The sequence below is a fragment of the Molothrus ater genome, chromosome 4, assembly GCF_012460135.2.
Source record: "Molothrus ater isolate BHLD 08-10-18 breed brown headed cowbird chromosome 4, BPBGC_Mater_1.1, whole genome shotgun sequence".
Classification (NCBI taxonomy): Eukaryota; Metazoa; Chordata; class Aves; order Passeriformes; family Icteridae; genus Molothrus; species Molothrus ater.
In genome coordinates this window covers 39,519,074-39,539,666 of record NC_050481.2, presented here as the reverse complement: position 1 = coordinate 39,539,666, position 20,593 = coordinate 39,519,074, and the positions used below count along the sequence as shown (strand labels likewise).

Sequence of the window (20,593 nt, the reverse complement as noted above, 5' to 3'; positions counted from 1 at the left end):
GCTACGGAACTGCATTTTCCTTGCAGGTCAGAACCAGCAGTAACTTACCAACCAAGAAATCTGGGGGAAAAACAGGCATTCCTGTGTGCATAGGAAACTGGGCAGTGTGGCCTCTAGAGTGGCTATAGGTAGAGCCAACCCAAGGAGACACATTGAATGTGTCCTAAAAACCATGCATTTCTCACATCAGTAGAAACTGGTGTAAGGATGAAGGGACAAATCCAGGTATTGGAGGGAGGAAGAAGAGGAGAGACCTTTAGTTCTACTTCTCAACGATTGTGATTTTCAAATATATGTTTTGATTTATCTTCTTTATTACTCACAGACATTCATAATAACAAACCTGGTCATCAATTCATCAGCACCTGAATTTGGTCTATCAACACTGATAAATTCTACTGGACTACAAAATTCACTACCTTCTACTCAAGTCTGGCCAGATACTTGTAAAAGTTATATAATTTCAAGACTTCCTTAGATTTAAACAAAAGAAATGTTGCCCACTTGCTCAGAAATAACAGTATGGTTTGACTCAATCTATATAACTCCATATTTCTCTTCTCTGCCAGGGGGATGCATTTGCTAATAGAGCTCCTATTTGGAAACCCTCCGAAATGTAACTCTTCTCCAGTTATGAGAGAAAAAAAAAACCAGACAAAGGCCTTCATCCAAAACCCATGAAAGCAACAATGGCACCAGAGGGGGGACAGGAGCCAATGTGTTTAGATTCAGTATCCAGGTTTAGTAGGCAAATTATTTGAAAGAGGAATAGATGAAGAATAACAAGTATTTTGCAGTAGCAGCGATAAGCACATAAAAAAACCCCTCTGACCATTAATTCATTAGCATCTGCTCATTCAAAGTTAGTTATCTTTGATTAATGATAATAGTATATTTTTTAATATTTTTGATGTTTGTTAAGCTATCACTACTAACTTAGGTGATCACAAAGATAGTTAACTACTGATTAAAAAAATCAGCAGCATTGTACAGCAGGTGAGGTGTTATTACCCTTAAACTAGAAAAATATTATCATTTTTACATTAGTAAACAATCAGTTTTCATAGCAACTGCCTGGCACTGTGCCTTGCTCAGTGAGCTTTGTACAATGTACCTGATTCAAGTAAAACCATGTTGTCACACCCTGTCAAAAATCAATATTTTCTTCAAAGATTGAGAGCTGAAGATTGCATGTACAAGTGCAACTGATGGCACTTGTAAGTGATATGGCTTACAGAAAGCACCTATTAGCATTTCTGCATACCAGTGTAACCCAGCCTCCTCATACTTGATTATCGTCATTGCAAAAGATTGCAGTTCTGAGCCTTCCCTATGAAAAAGCCCTTAGTATTGCTGAATTCTGACAGAAGGTTTACTAACCTGGACAAAAGCCCATTAGGGCCAGAGTCTTTAAATAATTTGAATTTTCATTTTGTAGACTGTAACTCCTGAGTTCTATCATCCCATTTTTCGCAGCTTCAGGTTTTCTGTGTGCATGAAATTCCCCACTGTAACCTTAAATTATTCTGTCCTTCTGGTGTTCAGTGATGGTCTCTGAGGCTTGAGCTTTATTCTCCTTCAGGGTTCATTCTTCTTCTAAATACTCATCATCCATTGCATTCTATAAAGAGAGTTCCCAGCAGTAGTTTTTAAAATAAAAGATAAAATGTTCAGTATCTGAACATTTAAGGCTCTAGTGTCAGTACCTGGAATGCCTCCTGTTGACAATGATGGTTATCACTGGGGGCAACTGAGATCTGTTCATTCTGAACTGTCTTCAGAAATCAGCCCTATCTGATTGTTCTTTCAGATCAAAAGAAATAGGAAGACAAAGTAAGCTGTGCATATTCTTTCACTCTGCACTTTGTTGTTAAAAAAGGAGGAATCCCACTAGGACCCATAAACCACTTTTAGATATCACTAATCTTTGCTATGGATCTCTATTTTTCCATTTATTGCCAGCTGACTTACTGGATTTTGATATTTTAATGACATACTGCACTGTTAGGAATTATTGTGAAAAATATATAACAAAATCTAGATAGACAAAAGAGCATTTATTGCTTGAAGGGAAGTGACATGTAATTCTCAGCATTTACAGCTGAGATTAGACCATTTTTTCCACATGACAGATACGTATTCAGTAACAGAAATACTTGCCAAAATCACACCTGAAGCTTCCATACTCAGGCATGGTTACCCTATTTTTAGATATTTGTGGAAGGTAGCTTGTATTGCCTCTCACAGCAGCTTCAGCCTCAATCACTAAATTCATAACTACTTTCATCAACTGCAGAGTGAGCAGACCAGGGGAATACAATCCTTCACTTAATTTTTTTTTTCTTTTAAAAACAGCATAGTTAACATTGTTGCTGACAACTGGGGTCTGAAATACTATGTATCAAAGTTCCACTTTAAAAACTCAAATTGTAATTTAACTGCGCAGTCACATTGAGCTTCACATGTGCTGGAGTTGCAATTTTTGGGGACTTCCCCAAAACTCAGAAGTTTAAGTTAAAGATCCCTGTTAAAGATCCCTAATTTTATGCAAAACAACATTACCCATGTGACTGGTTCATAACAAATTAATAAATTAGCATATATTGTACACTGTTTTGTAGTGTCTGATACAGCTATTATCAAGTGCATTGCAATTTTAACATGGGATTTTGTACATCTGGATTTTGGTACTTAATTTATATACTGCTGAAAAATTGTTGGATAGTCTCAATACAACCAACCATTTCCCTAATTTCTAGTGAGTTTCACCTGGTTCATTGACTTGTGTCATTCAAATCATCTTTCCTTATTTGTTTTTCTTTATTAAAGGGAAAATCAGATCAATCACCACCTTACTGACATCCATAAAACTTCTGCTCACCTTTCTGCTTGTCTGACTATAATGTTAAAATGTTGTGAACAACATAATTTGTTGTTGTGAACAACATAATTTGTGCAGTAGCCTCAAGCACACTGAGCCAGTGTAGAGCCTCTTCTCAATATCTTAACTGATATCTGAACCTGAGACCAGTTTGCCCTCAACTCAGAAGTGTAGCATGTACGAAAATGTCCTTCCCTATCACTGTTAAATGAAGAATATGGCCCAAATTTCTTCAGAGTTAATCTGGAGGTCAAATTTCCCTTTCAGAAAACTCTACCTCTTCCTATAGAGATTATTAAACCACACTGAAAAATCAAAAATTCAAATGTTGTCTTCTATTTTACACAAAACATACAGAAATCACAATTTATTAAGACAGAATCAGAATTCTGGGGGAAAACATAAAGTCTTTTGTTCTTTCAAGAAAAATACTCACTTCGTTCTTTCAACAAAATTGAATTCTACTAGCTTCTGGTTCAGCTTAAAGTACCATTCCAGGTTTTCTTGATTTCTATGCTTCCTGACTTAGCTCCCTTGGGCTATTCAAGTTAGATGGTTTCAATAGACTAAATACAAAAAAATCACAGTACAGAATCTATCATAAATTAGCCTTAAAAGTTGCTCAAAGAGCCATAACAAACCACAAGAAAGATTTTAGTCTCTTGAAGGAAAATAACGAAATGCTTTTTTGAAACAATAGTTCATTGGCTTGAAAAGAATTGCTCTTTTTTATCTAGTACACTATACAAAACACCCATGCCCTAATTAGTTCAACTGCATTCATAATATATGACAAACTCCAAGTTCTATTCAACTGTAAACATTTTTCCTGAAAAAAAATGCAGAATTTTATACATAGAAAGTAAACATTACTATTCTACTGTCCAGTTAGTATAATTTTTTTACAGAAGGGCAATGACAGTATTTTCTTTTTCTAGATTTTTGCACCTGGGATATTTATTCTCTGATCCTGGACTGAATGACATCTCTATTAAAGCCAACAAGCCATTGAATTAAAATCAAGTTTTGCCAAACAGTAAAAGGTCCTAAAAGGCAGTACTGAAAATCCTGGATTGTGCTGATGCAGCACTTCCCTAGGCACAGTGCTTTTCCCCACTGCTCTGTACTCTGGAAAGGAACCTTCAGAGTTCCCTTTGCCTGTTATCTCTGCTAATGCATCAAAGGAGAATCCTACCAATAAAGACAGAAATGGTTCCTCAGGAAAAAAGCAAGTTTTCATGTTTTAAGAAGAAAAAAAAAAAAAAAAAAAGAGAATTACAGTATCATTTAGGCTGAAAAAGACCTTTAAGACCATCAAGTCCAGCTGTTAACCTAGCTCTGCCAAGCCCACCACTAACCCATGTCCTTATGTCCTTAAGCACCACATCTGCAGTGGATATAGTTCCCAGAATATTTCATAGTGAGTCACTTGATGGCGTGTACGCATTGGGGCATCCCTGTCCTGGTGAAACAGCACTATCTCTGCAGCTACTGTCTCTTGCTTGTGGCTATGCCAGCAGGTTGTGCTGAGGCTCAAGAGTAAGGGCTAGTACTCACTTTCTGCTCCAATCCCAAGAGGTTCAGGATCTTGATTTTATGGCAAAATGCATTTTAGCAGCTGGTTTCCATCTGAGTTTTACAAAGGAGGCATCTCTTCACTTTATTCTGCTGTTAAACAGGTTAAGCTAGACATGCTCAGGAACTGTTTAATAATCTGAAAAAATTAAGCCTGTTACTGATCAAACATCTCTGGCCACTTCTGATTAAAAATATGATATTGATTGTGATGATAACAGATTAAAATTTAATAGCTTTAATATCTTCTCTGGCTTGAGAGATTGAATGAATAAATTAATACATCTCAAGGAAAGGTTTTCAACAGGAGCTGTACACTGGAGGTACACCAAATTCCCCATGACTAAGAATGTTAGAAAAATTTCCCTTGACATGGTGAAATCTGACCAGGAGAGAAGAATCCTGGCTCCAATCCACGTTTCCTAAAGTATTTACACAAAGCACTAGGCTAAATCATGATCCTTCCTCCTACAGCTCAGAATCTGAGGATATAGAAGTTTTTCCACTTTCAAGGAAATACTTTTATAAAGATAGAAACTAGCACCATCACTAATCCCATCTTGGATTTTGAATGGCAAAAATGAGAAGTAGTGTGTTCAGAAAGACAATTATGTCCAGGAATTCAGGCCTGTGAGACTCCCAGGCTGAACTTGATTTGCATCTCAGGCCTTCAGAGGGGGACCTCAGCTTTGATGGCAGAGATTCCAAACTCTTCTTCAACATGGAGAAGACTTTTATTTTATTTGACAAATAATTTCTCACTCATTTGACAAATAATTTCTCACAAATAATTTGCAACTACTATGCCAAACAGTTCAGTTTTGTGCAAAGATGATATAAATGTGTAAAAATATAACAACATCCATCCAGTGACATGAGGACTGACTGATTGCTGTGAGAAGATGACAGTTAAAGAGACTGAATATGATACCTGTTTGTTTGATTTTTTTTTGAGGACAACTTGAGAAAAATTATTTCCCCGGCCATGCCTCTCTACAGCTGATAAATATAGGTAGTCTGGCAAAAACTTGATAGCAATGTGCAGGAATCATACCTACATTTAAACAGTAATCACAGAGATAGTTAACTGTAGGAAAAAAACCCAAAGCAAACCACAAAACAAAATAATAAGTACCACCAGGGAGATGGGCCTACTATCAGCTGGGAATTCACCTCTGGTTCTCTTATCAACAATGCAAGGATTAGTGATGCTGTAATATTTAGTGCACAGACAGAGTGAAGTTGCAACAGGAGAGAGTAAGTCACTGTAATCCTTACCTACTAAAGGAATAATTCCATGGATGTCCAAAAATTTATACAACCCAGTGGAAACCATAAGCTCTTGGTATTGGGGTGAGAACGTTTCAATCTTAACAGACACTCAACACTCATGCACATTGTCATGAAAGGAAAATAAAGAAAGAAAGGCTGTGCCAATAATAACTTCTGCCATATAACTTTATCATTAGAACATCTATCAAATATCGAAATCTCTACTAAAAATGCAACCTTTAACACAAGATACAACACCATTTGACTGTCCTGAATACAATTAATACAAAATGCTAGCATTTAAGTCAAAGAGAAGTTGAAGATAAATGATCACAAAAAAAGTAAAGATAAAAACTGTGAACAAAGACTTTAGTTGAAAGTAACGTTTTGTACAGAGTTATTGATTTTAGGTTACTATTTACTGTACTAAATGCTCATAAGAATGGTCTGGAAGAACAGGGATTTAAACATATTAAAAATTGCAGGACTTTTTTTTAATCCCTATAGTTGAGGTTTCTGCTGAGGAGTTACACTATTGGGAACTGCTGATAACATCAGAAACACAGACTTACTGGGACTAATGCTACAGGGCCTACTTGGCCAATGAAACAGGGCTGGATGTTATTATGGGGAGTACCAAAGAAGCCCAAGAAGAACCAGGTGCATCATCACAGGACAGCTGCTGCATCAGCAGCACGAGTACTCAGGGGTTGGTCACATCATTCAGGACACACAATGTTTCAATAGTGTACCAGCCTTGGAAATCATTTGAAGCCATTACCTATTCCTAGCTTCAGATGTACTGATGAAGAGGAAGAAATTAGTTCAATTGTATTCAAACAAACAACAACAACAAAAAAGAATGAACTAAATCACAGCATAACTGTATATGTCTGATGCTAGCTCTGTGTAAGCTCTGTAATCCATCTTCCATATAAGTATTTGTGAGATCTTGTATGTGAGCATTCATTCAGTAGGGTATGCCAGTCAGATGGAAGATACAATGGGCTGGTACTTCCTTGATGATCATAAAAAATATTAAAATTATCTTCTGGGAATAAAAATGAGTTTACTTAATGTTAAGATGCATGCCTATATTGCTGTCCTCATATGGTAAAGATTATTCCCTTTACTGAGCAGGATACAGTAAGTTACAGGTCAATTAGAGAAAGCTGCAGTAGGGCATATTTAAATTTTTAAAATCAAACTGGATTCCTTTAACCTATAATGGCCAAATGGACAATGGAAGAGAACCTCTTACATTGGTCCATTTTACAAAAGCATGCTAGTTTTGGCTTTCAGGTCTAGTCCAGGGATACATTTGTGCTTCTACATAAAGAAATTCCAGACACAGCAGGTACAGATATTATGAAAATAGTCTTTTAGTTTCTCTCTCATAGGAACATTACATAAACTAAAATAACCAACACAAATTTGTGTTAAGTACTTATTCCAGAGTAAAGGAGAAGCACCTTCAACTATCTGAAAAGAATTAGAAATTCTAATTCTCCCAAGTTTCACATATTTTATTAGAGTACAATTTATACATCCCTTCCAAAGTGATGATTAAACAGATTAAATTAAATGCTAAAAAAACAAACAATTAAAGCAATGTATTTCAGTAGTGTAGATCATATGTCTACAGTAACAAATAGCCAACCAACAAATACTCTTAAGCATTCAGCTGAACCAGAATTATATATACAACCTAAAACAAAAGGTGCATACCTGCATTTCTCTGCATATGCTTTTCATTCTGAAATGAGCATGATCTAATCTAATAATACGTGGTCACAAACCACATTCGGTTCAAACCAAAACAAATTTAAGAACATATCTGTAAGTAGATTTAAAAATATTTGTATAAATGGTACTCTGGGCCTTTTTAGTGCTTATTTCTCTTATGGCCATAATAAGCACAAAGTAAGATTAACTTTACTGATTTTGCTAGGAAAATCACATTTAGAACCTACAAAGCTTTGTTAGTAAAAGCTGTTTTACCTACCAGTGCAAGTCCTAAACTACATTCTGACAATAAAACAATAAGGATGACTAATACAGCATTGAGGAAGTACCTGGAAACGTGAAAATTCTCCATCACTTCCAGACCTTGATTTCAATTAGTTAATATGTAAAAAAACCAACCAACCAAACAGAAAAAAAAAAAACCCAGAAAAAAAGAGCCAGACGGTTGTTTAATATGCAAAATTAGAACTGCAAATATCTTTTCTTGGCAATACCTCTTATCTCACAGTTTCATGAGTGAGATACCACACCCCTCCTTACCTATGCCATCTTTTTGTCAGATACAATAAAAAACTGTATTACTCAGCAATTACAGAACACACTTAAATTAAATATGACAACATAACTAGGAAATGAGAAAGGGATAAAAGCTGGTAGAAAAAAGTCTGATAATGAAGCCTTTAGTTCTGATGACTAAGTGATACAATATCTAAAGCCTTTTACAGGGTATTGAGATTTTTATTCTTTTACATAGAATGAAAGTGAGAAGAGGAGGGGGCCAGACGAAGAAGAATCTGTGGTCTGTAAATGATCAGCACAAAAAATAAATTATGGTCAAGTAACTGAGCTTTTCTGATGTGTAAATTGAATCATTCCCACATGCTGATGTTTTATAATTAAAAGACCCTTTTCACTGTGGGAAATTTTACTGAATTTTGTATTAAAAGAAGAAACAAACCATCAATCAGGAGGAGGTAGAAGAACTCAAAGAGCTCAACCTATTAAACTTGAAGAGCGTAGTTGAATTCTGAATGACTTGCTCTAGGAAACTGTAGCTCTTTTAAGGCAGCTACTGTAAAAACATTAATGAGCAGAACAAGTTTCTGATCGCTGTTCTAAAATCTTTTGTAGTCATATAGAAGAACACACACTCCATTTGGCGTCACAAGATGCAGAATATGGTTGGAAATGAACCCTTTTTGTGAGGTTCACAAGGTATAAATTACTTGACTTTGGTTACCATTGAGAAAAATCACTGAGCTAAAACCAAAGGAAGAAAACCCAAACTCTGTGTACTTGCTCAATACAGTGCAGTTGCTAGGTACATGCTGATCAGACAGATTAAGGTTTGCTCACAGCCAGATTGCTGCCAAATTCAAAAATTTTTGAGTGGACACCATTTCAGAGTTCTGGGACCTTATGTACTTTCAGCTGAGTTGAGATCATGGCTAAAAATTATATTTTCAAATTATTAACCTAAAGAGAAGTATCATCAAAAAGCATCACAATATGGCACACACAGGCAACGGTAGTTTCTTGCAGAAACTTGAGAATGTTCACAAGAGATTCAATAAGTAATTTTGAGAATTTTATAATTTATTCAATTATGTTCTATCCTTGTTGAGTCTGGTAACAAGACAGAGTTTATCATTCTGGATATTCCTTCGTGAACAAGGCAATTATATCTCCTAAAGTTTGTGCTCTGTCAATTTCTCCCTGCTACTAGTTTTGGTGTACACTGTCATTGCAGCAACAATAAATTAGATACAGCAGCATAAACTATTGATAATAGACAAGCCAGTAGAAAAGTGCATGCACTTCCATCAGTTAGACAATGGTGTGCCATTTTAAAAACACAAATGCAATACATAAGTCCCACCAGAGCTTGAGGCTAGATCTTACCTTCAGCTTTCCATGGGAGTGGATCTCTAACGAGCCAAGAATCTGCAATGAGAACAGATTATGAAGATCTTGGTCAAATATTTTTATTTTGTGATTGGTTAATGATCATTACAGAGTACCTCAGTAGATTAAAAAATCAAGACAATATATGATAGATGATATTTTTTTCTTCTTCATTATTATTTTCCTCTTTGCATTGTGATCTATGGTATGGTCATACACTGTGTGTCTTTCCTAAAGTCTAAATGAGATGCAGATTATCTGTAATAAAATATTTATTATAGCTACTGCTGGACTGACATGTTACTACACTTGTAAAATGCAATTTTATTTCTCTGAACCATATGGAAGTGTTGATTGCATGTTGAATACTAAATGTAAAAATGGCATTTTGGAGATCCATGTTCATTATACCTCATTTACTTTCACATATGATTCCTTCAGGTCACACCATGAAAATGTTCTTTACTTTCTGCCACTGTGGAAAACAGATCATGTATTCAGAAAATTAAGAGAAAGGTCTACCTAACTTTAGCACAGCTGACATGAATTTTCAATTGCAATTTTTTTGATGTATGAAACAGTAAATGGACTATAAATCCCACTGCTATAGCTTTGCATAGCCAACGTATTTAACAGTAATAAACATAAAACATATGGAAAAGATAATGATTATTTTTTAAAGAAAACAACATAATGGCACTTAGAATATATACAAAGAGCTATTTTCAGACAGTATTTTTCATGAGCATTGCAAGCTTACAGTGTTCTGGAGTAAACTATGAAATGATTTTTGATTTTAATAATCAGGAAGTTGGAAGTATTTCACATATAAAGATGGAGCTTTTGTAAATTAAATGAAGACATGGAATAAAGCTCTTGCCACTAACAAAAGAATCTGAAAATCTTGTTTCAGTCTTATCTTTTTCACATTCCAATAAAGTTCACATTGTAACATCTGCCAAAAAGGGAAGGAGAAAAAGGTACAGTATATCTTGAAATGAACAGCCACAATTTTTTGTTTCTAGAACTCCTCTTCAAACAAGAATCAAAACAGACTACACAATTTTTCCCTGAGCCTTTAATGAAGCTGTGATTATGCAAGTGATAATAAGTTATGATGATGGTTTTCAAATGTAAAAAAATGCACACTTCCTATATTTGTGTAAATACTTTTCCCCCATGACAAAATGTTATAATTTCATTGTGCTGTCAGCATTTTGAAAATCTGGTATGAAGGTGTATTTCACCTATATTTTTTTTATTTCAAGCATAATAGGTCAAGTGTAAAAGCTGAGTATTTTCTGGGATTTATTTCTGTTTACAGGTATGAGTTTAACTGACTGACCCAGGAAATAGAAGGAGTGGTATCAATACAATCCAAATAATGGTAGTGTACTTGATTTGTCTGGAAGAGTTTTCTCTTCCAGAAATAATTTTCTTCATAGTAGCTAGCAGCGAGCCAGCTGGCAGTACACAAGGATTTGGAAGATGACAGCTGACCAAAGGGATATTCCACACCATATGAGTTTGTGCTCAGCCAAAAAAGCTGGGGAAGGAGAAGGAGGAAAGCACAGATCAGAGTTATGGTACTCTCTTCCCAGATAACTGTTATGCATGATGCAGCCTGGATTTCTTGCAAATGGCTAAACATCTATTTGCTGATGAGAAGTAATGCATGAATCCCTTACTTGGCTTTGTTTGTGCTCAGAGTTCCTGCTTTACCTATTAAACTGTCTCTATCGCATGAGATGTCTCAATTTTAACCTTCTGATTCCACTTCCTGTCTCACCTGGGGACACTGAGTAGCTGCATGGAGCTTGGCTGCCTACCCAGATTAATCCAGAACAAGAAGGAAAGCAATTCTAAATATTGTCTCCAAACTTCTGACAGGCGAGATTAAGAGGATAAGCATACTATTTTTAACTTCTGGAAAACAGGATAAATACTACATTGGATTGTAAGGCTGATTTGCTCTATAGCCTGAAAAGTGGGTGGGTATTGGATCTGTGCATCCAAGTTCTATCTGAACCATGAAAAGCATTTCCTATGGTATCTGTAATTACAAAACTGGGTAATAAAAGTCAGTGAAAACTCTCCCACATGTTATTGAGGCACAACATATATCTCCCTAAGTTTAAATCCTGGACTGTAAATATATTTTTTTCAAATATATGTGCAGATATACATACAAATGAATACACAGCTTGACTGTACGGACAATATAAATGTAAAAGAAGATAAATACTAAAAATATAATTGTAGCAATGTAAGGGCAAGGTATTGAAAATCTAAAGACTCTATACTAAAAATGCTCTAATTCATGGTGAACAGTTACCACATCATTGAGTCACACTACATGAGAAACTCTGAGTTGTATACAAACTCAACTACACAACTACAAAACTACACTACTACACAAATACAAAAAAACTTTACAACTGTGTCTAAGCATCTGTATCATCAGAGTACTTGCACCATAGACCTTAACAAAGCCTGCACTTGAACCCCAGACAAAAAGAGCTTGAAGGCAAACCTGAAATACTCATCCTTGTGTTTTCTATTTATGTTATCACTTGCAGGAAGAAGTTCTAAGCTATGGCTTTACAACTGTCAATAAAAGTATTTTATTAAGAAAATGTAGAAAACTTTCTCTGCTCTCTTGAATATTTCCTTTTTCTAGATTTAGATGATCTTGTGTTCAAAATTCTTCCCTTCATGATTCCATTTCTTAGGTGCTTAACCTGTCCTGATTCACTTAATGAGCATTTCTGAATATATTCTTAGCATTGCACACTTGAAAGTCAAGCTTGGTGACACTCACTGCCAACATGTTTAACTCCCTTTGATGCTCTGATCTTCATTTACTGGAGTGTGATCAAAGAGTGCTGCCTTCAGAAACACAGGAAGAAAAACTGAAAATAGCAGCCAAAATGCAACAAATAGCATCACAGGCTCATCCCTGATCAGCTCTAAGGTGCTCAGATGTGGAATTCATCAGTTCACCTGATTCAGTCCAAATAAGCAGTGTGGTGGTTTTAAAAGGAAATGCACTCTTTGGCAGTTTATCTATAGGAGCTCAGTTCATGCAATCTGAGCTCTCACAACACACCTGGGAAAAGTCTCCCAGCACTGTGGAAGGTACTGATGAAAGAAAACGGAGTTTTTTTTATCAAAATCTGTAAACAGCCAATCTTCAACAAGATTAAATTGCATCCAATTAAGTTGCATCCAATTGTTCCTAACTAGGTTCTGGAAGAAGACAACAGAAAATAATATACAATGACTCTGGTTCAGGGAACAGGGCATCAATATGGTTGCCTCCCCTCAGATGCCTTTCCAGAAGGCAGTAGGTCTCAGTACATATAGAACACATGGAGTTAGGTAATGGCATTGGCTTCTAGCAGACAACCAGACAGTGATTCTTGCTTACCACTCATCAGTGGAATATTTATTACACATTCTCAGATGGAACCTTTCATCCCAGGGAAAAATGGAAAATAGAAGAGATGGAAAACATCAATTCTATCTAATGTAAAAAAAAAATGACTCAAAAAAGCTTATAAAACTTTACTGCTGCCTGTCAGATAAAACACTGAAATGATCCAGCACACCCTATCTGTTTGACTATCAACTTTAAAGATCCACCAGCTTGGAACTTGAGTGATTATATTGCTATGCTAACATCTAAGAGAAAGATATATTGTTTTGAACTGGGGAAGAATACCTAGCACATCAGAAAAATAGTTTCCAGTTTCAAGACACTGAACTGCAACTTCATTCTGTTTTGCTCTTGTTTATGTATACGATGGTGACAACAGGTAGTGAGCTTTTCCCATATAAACATGCTTTCTCTGCTTTTGTTGATAAGACTTAAAAACCCAAAGCAACAATGTCTCAAGTTTTTGTAAATTGAGGAGTTGGATTAGTTAGATAACAACATCAACTCTACATAATGCTATCTAACTCATTTATGGCACAGAAACTAAGCAGGTAAGAACCTTCTCACAAAATGGGGTCCTCCACATAGAACAAGTTATACAGAACAGAATAGATAGGGCTAGACACTAAGCACCTAAACCAAAGAAGCACCCTGGCTACTTCTGTGACTAGTCCTCTTTTCTAAGTTGTATTTAAGCCATGTTCCTAGATGCACCTGGGAAAAGTCCTGAGCCAAAGATAATGCAGAGCATTTTTAGTTCCTAATTTATTGAGTTGAATCACTGGCAAATAGATTCAAAGTTCTTAGTAACAAACTAATATAAACAGCCAAAATTTGCAGTTCTGTGGAGAATAAATAATACCAGGTTCCAGAACCAGCCTCATGCAGTATGAATGGATGGCCCTTACAACCTGTTGTGGTAAGCAATAATCTGTTGCCATAATCCCAGCAGTGCCAGGAACCAGGGACCACAGTGGTAAAAGAAGATCTGATGTAAAGGACTAGCTCTGATGTAGAGGACTGTCTAAAACTGAAAGGCTGAGTGATAACCTGACATCTAGGAAAATCCACCCAGGTAAAATTCATGTAGAAATTACAAAAAAATACACCCAAAACTAAAAAATATAGTTCTGTGCAAGGTGCTCTAGGATGACTCTGCTTAAACAGGAACCAGATGGCTCACTGCAGCTTCTTCCAACCATACCTAGTCTGGGACTCTGATATCCATCCATCCATCCATCCATCCATGGATATATAGGACTTTAATCATACATATAGTTTATAGAACAAACATAAATGGAAAAATATGTATAAAATACTACAGTTATGTATAACTAGATATTTGTGTCTATATTCATATAAATCTAGTTTTATATGTCTTCAATTATATATAACAACACAAAGGATTGTTCTGTACAAAATTCTTACACTGACATTTGTGTTAAAAAAATCAAACACTCTGTAGCCACATATTTTTTTATAATCTTGTCACAGTAAAACCCAATAACAGAACAGTATATTAGTAATTATGATTTACCACCCTCTACACAAAACCACATTTTTTATTTAATTGCAACAGAAGTATATCTATATGATCTCTATGGAACTTCAACATGCTGTTAATTAATTTGATTATTAACAGTGATGTGCATTCACTAGAGCTCATGACACTAAATTTGAACAGTTTTGAAAGAGAGCCTTGGAATATGCAACATTTTAACCTCAACATGTAATTACTTAGAAACTATGTACTTCACTCCTGAATGACTGCTGGGTTTTTTCCTTAAAGTTTGTTTAGTGCTTTTTCAATGTCTATGATACCCTTTTCCACAGAACAGATTCTTAACATATTATTTTCATGTTCACAGTGCTACTGGTAAAACCTGCTGAGATGCTATGAAGATGCCAGCTACCTGTCATACATGCTTTAAATAATTGGTATCACAGGAAAAGTAACACAAGAAGAAGCATCATTAAAGAACAGGTCTCTCTGTGATATAATGAAAAACATATGTTAAAAATATGTGTAATAATTAGAGCACTGTCCATCCGTCTTCATATCAAACCTGGCACAGCTGAAACTGTTTGTAAGTATGAAGGTCATGCTACAATACTGGCTCCTTTGAACATAAGACCTCTTTCTTCAATTATACGTTCACCCATACCATGCAAATTTTTCACATTATCCCACACAAAGCCCATTATCCAAACCAAAGAGGAAAACAGACTACGCTTTTGATATTAAATATATATTGGATTTTTAAAAATAGAAAATAAAGAGTAAAGCATGAAAAAAAGAGGATACATGCAAAAGAATTTAAGAGCACAAAGGATATTTGATTGCTTAAATTACTGTGAACAGGACTACAATAATTTATACACTTTTATTAGCTTTTCAACAAAGCTCTGAATAAGTATAAACCAAAATTGTCCCTCAGTTTTTCTACATGAATTTATTTCTTAAACAGAAGAATGTTTTTTGTGTTTACATAGAGTACAAATATTTTTGCTGCTGATGCCAATTCTGGCAAGGTTGTGCATGCAAAAGTCAATATATATTCTTGAAAAGCAAAAAGAGGACTGCAATGAGAAGGCAATGCTGAGGAATATAAAGACTGCATCTTTACATTTACTATACTTAAAGTTTCATAATTATAATTATTAAATGCAAAAATATATTTTCTGCCTTTCCCATGATTGTGTTTCTAAAGCTCATAATGAATATTCACATGAAGCTGAGAACAGCCAATGTGCATAGAATGAAGGATATGATGAGCATATATGACCATAGATTACCACTGAATGTTTAGCAGAATAAATTTTGGCAGTTTTGAGAGAATATATTTGAAAGCCAGTTGTCAGAGAATTTTAGTACTTTAAAATGTCTAAAATCACAAATAATTGTCAATGAAATGGGGCCTGGCTTTTAAAGGAACTCCATTCATCACCGATTAATGAAATAATTACTTTTTCAATAAATTTTGAGATTAAATTCTGGCCCAGCAAAAGTAGTGCTATTAAGAAGAGACAACAAGAAGCAGAAAATTATGTTTTGGAATACCGGGACCCATGCTGTTAGACCCCAGTGCTGATCCTAGCCCAAGTATTCAACATGAACTGTTTTCTGTCCCCTCAATCCAGCTTCCAGCATTACTCAAAGCAGTACATTGATTTCACCAGTTCCTGTATTTAAACCAGACATATTAACACACCGTAATTAATTCAGACTCTTAAGTGCTATTTCAAAATGTCAAACTCTCTTCTTCCATTTCAGATTCACAAGTGGCATTATTTTTCTATTATCCTTTATCTATGTATTATATGTGTGATAGCTACTTAATTATTTCTACTGAATTTATAAATTGTAATGAACAACAAATTTCTTTCAAATAATTTAATTAGGATTGTATCATGTATTTCTACCAACTTTGCAAGTTGTGCAGAAATATAATCACTGTCTGGTAGGTGATCAGGTTAGTACTAGGTAAGTTGTAATTAGAACAGAAAATTCAGTAAGAACTGCTGTCATATATTTTAGAAGTAACTTAAAAAGCTCAAATAAATAAAAATGAATAGAATACAGTAGAATGAAATTTATCTTTTCAAAGATTTCTTGCAATGGATGTCACAAAAGTAATATCCAAGGCTAAGTTAGTTTTGAAATACACAAAGTCAAAGGAGACCTTTTTCACTAAACCTAAAGCTAACCACCCTAAGCTAAACCTGTGTGTGGTTTTGGATGCAATGTTCTTTGCATCTCTTTTTATTTTTAAAGTCTTTTTAGGAAGGTGTAAATCAGTGAGGATGAGCAAAGAGGGCTAAGCCTTTAAAGGTTTTGACGGTCTGCTCTTCAACACCTATAACTGGATTTACTGAAAGAAACCAAGTGAGATATTTAAAAAGCTTATGCTGAACCACAAACATATGCCTCAAGCATACATTTTTAAAATCAAACTTTCTAATAGTACTTTGCAAGGATGTAAATATTGTCTCCAGATTATTTTGGAAGTTTTGAATAAAATCTGTAAAAGAGGGTAGGCCTTTAAATCCAATAAGTGCTTTGGAGGAAACTAATCCTCTAGGCAAATACGGTTACTGATAGAAAACGGTGGAATATAACTGCTTTTGTCAACCTTGGACACTTAGTGACTAAATATAAAAAAAAAAAGTCAATATTACACCAACTGTGCACTTAACTATGGTGTTTCTGTGTTCACGTGGAGAACACAAAAAACAATTAATTGTGTGAGAGATATAATCCTTTCAGAATTCAGCCAATTTACTGATTTATTAATGCTATTGATGAACTAAAATATTAACACTGAACTAAATATGCAATATGAAGACCTGCGACGTCAAAATGTAGCTCACAGTTTCCAGGTTAAAAATTTGATTTTCCTCTTTATCCTTCTTTTCTTTATCCTTGAGACCAACTCTACTACTATAAATTGGAATTCTGTGAAGAGATCCATGCCAGTTATATTTCTATAAGTCTGCAGAAAAGTGCTTGATATTGCCTTTTACTTTCATACTTAAATATTTATACACAGAAACCCCTTTTCTAAGATCTGAGACAAGATGGACACAAAATATAATTGCAATTAGAGATATGCTGAGCTTCCAGAAAAAATATGTCTGGAGACTAAGTCATGAAGAATACCTGCTGATTCCTAGGTAGTGTAGGTACTTAACTCACCTGCATGCTGTGCATCTAGTTACTGTTTGTATTTCACAGGAGAGATCTATTACCCATATCAATAGTGGGCAACCAATTATAACCAGAACATATTACTTCAACTATCATAATATATTAGATTGCAAGTGGCAGATCATGAAGATGATCTACAATAATTAGAGCAAACTGACAGCACGTTATGCACATGTGTGATTAATCAGAAAACAACATTAAGTGCAAAAAATCAACATTCACTGCCACATTAGGCAGGCTGGAGTCTTCACCTTCCTCCTGCAGTTTGCGGTGACAGGAACAATGAAGACCAACTTTCATTGTTTACACAAAAGTACTAATGCTTCTGCTTATGAATTATGATTTTTACTGCCAGAATTCCTATTCTCCTAATGGCATATACCTTGTGTACATCTCTAGGGCAAATCACATTATTATAAGTAAAATACCAATAGAAAAGAATGCAAAAAATATAGTGTTTGTTTCAGTGCAAAATTTCATCTATTCTGAAAAAATTCTCACGGACTATATCTAACTTGTGCCTTTTTATTGGTCTGAAATGGTTTAAAAAATTCATGTTTCCTATAAAACAAAGCAAAGTCTGATTAATCTTTTTCAATACAGATTTAATTAATACAGGTAAGAATGAGCATGTTCAGCTGGAATGTGGGAAAACAACTATGTTTCAAAGGATTTTTAGATGAGATTTCTTGTTATGTGTACATTCAGCATTAGCAACCCAATACAGGTGTCTGTGCACTGAGGTATATAGAAAAAAGGTATATAGAAAATACATTGGCAACAAAGAAATTACATTCAGTGAGGCAATCTCTACTAAATTAAACTCTTTCATCATCACTGAACTAATGGTGGTAAATACAGTCAAGTGCTGTCAGAAGACCTCATATACCATATATTTATAGTATGTATTATAATGTATTTTATATATATTTTATCTTCCTACAGATAATATAGAGATTTCCGTAACTAAAGATACATAATTAAGTATATTTTCTGATCTCTGTATTTTAGTCTTACCAAAAACATGGGTAAGAAGGGTATTTGAAGAAATAGGGCTTGATTTCTGGATGATTCTTTCATGCGCATTTGGGGTATCTTAAAAGACAAAAGAATTATTATGCCATGGCATAACTGGCATGGCATTTGATTTCATTTCTTTCATTATTACATATCTTTCATTATTAATTTGATTCTTCATTGATACTAATGAATTTTTTTCTGCTCATCTGAACTAACTGCTTAGACATAACTATATAATAATATGTAGGACTAACAGAGATGTCCTGAAAATGTCACAACTCCACCAAATTTAAAACCCAAACAAAACCCCGAGAAAACCAATACTGCCTCATATCACTGGCAGTCTGAAAATTTGCATTTAGGAAACAGATGACACTAGAAAGTAGAGTGAATAAAAATTGAAGGATCAAAATGAAGACAATTCAGTTTTAGCACTCCTTGGTGTTTATTTGGTAGGCAAGTTTTCATTCAGCTATATAGTATTATAGAAAAATTTTATCTAACTGTCCAGGGCCCAAGTATATTCCATATAATCATAGAATTGTTTGGGTTGGAAGGGATCTCAAAGAATCTAATTCCAACCCCCTGTCATGGGCAGGGATGTCACTCACAAGATCAGGCTGCTCAGGACACCATCCAACCTGGCCTTGAACACATCCTTCCTTACCATAATGATTTTTAAAGATATTCTATTTTCCTCTCATAAAGAACAAGAAATTAAAGCTTACTTATTTCAGTTGCATAGTGTGGCAGTATCATGGTGGCAATTCCACATCACTGCAATTTACCAACAAACAAAAAAAAAACCAAAAAAAAAAAAACCAAAAAAAAACCAAACCCCATAAGATCTAGGAAAGAGGCAAAAAAAAAAAAAAACTCCAAAAAAACCCAACAGGAAGAATATAGAGGGATTTTGAAGTCATTCCATATAAGAAGATGGTTGAATGGACTAGAGTTCATCGGCTTGAAAGAGACATAATTGAAGCATTTGATAAAGGCCTATATAACGACATAAAAGGAGTCTTCATTCCTATTCATTGGAATAGGAATCTTTCAGTTCTAATACTACAAGAGGTTCTGACATACAAAAACAATGGTTTCCTAAAGAGAAACATAATTTAATTGTGCAAGTCACCATGACAAGATAACACCCTGCAAAAGCATGAATAACAATTCAAAAGGTCTAGTGGAATCATTAATACGTATTGAGCACAACCTGAGTCTGACCTCTGACACAAAAAGACTCCAAGCCACTGCCTGCCCAGATATGTTTATGTACTCTTTAGAAGTCTCTTCTTCTACCCAATGTGTTTGTATCTCATGCATCAAAAGCAAGACCAACCTGCCCCTCTGTTTAACAAAATACCTGTTTTCTTCCTGGAAATAGGAAATGCAGTAGCCCTCATTCATCACCATTAGTAAACTGATAGGATGCCACATTAACTGAGTTCATTGTAATAGAGGTTAGATAGGTAAGGAATTGTCTGAAGGCAAGATAGCTGACAAAGTGGTGAAAGCCATACATGGATGAGTTTCTCAGAGCCTGATTTTTCAGTTATGTGATTTAATATTTTCATTAGTGGTCTTGCTAGGAAAAATAGTAGGAGCATGCTGATGCCATTTATGGATAATACAATATAAGCAGAGGTGCTCCAATACAGAAGATAACTGTCAGATCATACAAGAAAGAGTGGAAGACCTTGAATACTGGTGTAGTAGAAATGGGATGATGTTTACCAATAAGGATTATATATAAACAATATTTCTGTTAGGAACTAGAAGCTTAACATCAGGAAATAACTGAGAAGAATCAATTATAACGGTTGTTTTCAAGACAACCATACACCTTGATGTAACACAGTAAAAGCTAATAAAACAGTAAAGATTAATAAATTCTTAATCCTTTTCAGTTATACTTTCAGTTCTCTGTTTTATCCTGAAACTTCCATAGTTTGATGTATTCAGAATTTCTAATTTTAAATTGCAAAATAACCACCTCCAATGTCATCAATAACCCAGTAACTCTTTGCTCATATAATAAGCATAC

At 34.9% G+C, this 20,593-nt stretch overlaps 1 protein-coding gene across 6 annotated transcripts in view; it reads right to left on the bottom strand.

Annotated features, from left to right (window-relative positions):
• The window catches only part of TENM3 (teneurin transmembrane protein 3), an 880,089-nt gene that overhangs the window by 445,619 nt on the left and 413,877 nt on the right, over positions 1-20,593 (bottom strand). For all 6 annotated transcript variants that reach the window (XM_054514645.1, XM_054514646.1, XM_054514647.1 and 3 more), the window contains exon 4: positions 9,377-9,418. The gene's annotated coding sequence lies outside the window, so the exon portion shown is untranslated. The remainder of the gene's footprint in view (positions 1-9,376; positions 9,419-20,593) is intronic.